Source organism: Capricornis sumatraensis, chromosome 20 (assembly GCF_032405125.1).
Source record: "Capricornis sumatraensis isolate serow.1 chromosome 20, serow.2, whole genome shotgun sequence".
Taxonomy (NCBI): Eukaryota; Metazoa; Chordata; class Mammalia; order Artiodactyla; family Bovidae; genus Capricornis; species Capricornis sumatraensis.
In genome coordinates this window covers 45,272,666-45,274,213 of record NC_091088.1, presented here as the reverse complement: position 1 = coordinate 45,274,213, position 1,548 = coordinate 45,272,666, and positions in this window count along the sequence as shown.

The following is a 1,548-nucleotide window of genomic DNA, read 5'->3' as shown; positions in this document are numbered from 1 at the left end:
ATCCAAGCAGCCTGATTATATAGAGTGCCTGCTCTTAACCACTGAACAGTCCTACCACCCTAGACCTAGTGGCTTTGGTGAATTCCTCAGCCCTGGACCAGACAGCATGGGGGCAGAGGGTGCATACAGGCCTGGAAAGCTGGCTTTTTATGACAACTTCTCTCTCTTACTCTGTTCCTGCAAGTAACTCGAAACACTTTTGTGCTAGGCAAAAAAAAAAAAAAAAACACACACACAAGCGGTTTTGGAATCTTCATTGTGTTGCCTCTTTCAGCCCTGCTCACTCAGGGCTCATCCCTCCCCTAAGGAGCAGCCTGCCCCTCACTCCCTCCAGTCTCCTCCTGGTGTTCCTCTCTCCCCTGGTGACCTCCTTTTCTTTCTCACCTCCCTGCCTCTGCTCCCCCTTTGGAAGGCAGTTCAGCTAACACTCATTAGCACATGCTAATGAGCATCAATTCATTTCTCAGTCACTCAGCGGGAGGGGAGAGAAAGGTGGGGACAAGCTGCCACCCTGGGGGGGACGGTTCACAAGGACAGGGCAGCCCCCCAGGCTCAGGCCCTCCAGGAGAATGGGAGGGAGCCTAGTTCCCAGGTGGGGGAGACCTGTCAATATTCTCAGGCTGCACCCTCAGCAGCTGCCTCCATCTTCTCTGAGACCAGCATTTTGAGATCATTCCTAGGTCAGTGTGGGACCCTCTGAGCCCACCAGCCTCAGCAAATTCCCATGATGCCCGTAGGTGGGAGGGGCTAAGACCTGGGACAGGAGGATCTAGTTCATGGACAAGGGCCTGAAAGCCCCCAGGGCCTGTCCTAGGTGCTAGCAGGCATCAGAGGGTGGAGTGAGGTACCCAGGTGAGGGCAATCAGTGGAAGCCGCTCCTCCACTCCCTGGGGGTTGCTGATTCCAGCCAACCGCAGTAAAGCCTAGAGAACCTCGGCTTCTTCCCAGGCCTTGGCCATTAAGGGACCATGATAGCAAGGAAAAAGGGCTGGGCAGGGCAAGTCATTTGAAGTCTCAAGTTCCCCTATCAGAAAACTGATCCCTGGTCTTCCTGCTGAGGAAGGGTCAGACGAGACAACGCATGAGAGAGTCCTAGAAGAACTCCGAAGTGCCAGGGCTGAAGATTTGTCAAACTTTTATTATTACTACTGTTGGTTGTGGTGTTGTTGCTACAGTTATTTATTATTGCCGCTGCTAGTGAGGATATGTGGTGGCTGCTCTCAAAATGATCAGCGAGTGGGAGAGGGACGGCAAGGGCAACCTCTCCTTTGCCCTTGAGAGCCTTCTCTCTGTCCAGGTCCAGAGTGGTCTCAGCACAGACGGGCATCCCCACCCAGAAAACCCCCGCAGAGCCCCTGGGCGGCCGCCGCCCCGCTGAGACGCAAGCCGATTCTCTGAGCGCGCGCTCCCTCTGCTGGCTGCGGGGCGCGGGCGCAGCTTCTGGATTGTATATAAAGGCAGCGTGGCGCGCAGGACCTGGCGAGTGCCTGAGTGGAGCCGGCGCGCAGCGAGAGCGCGGTGCTGCCTGAGGTCTCCGAGCGGCTCGCC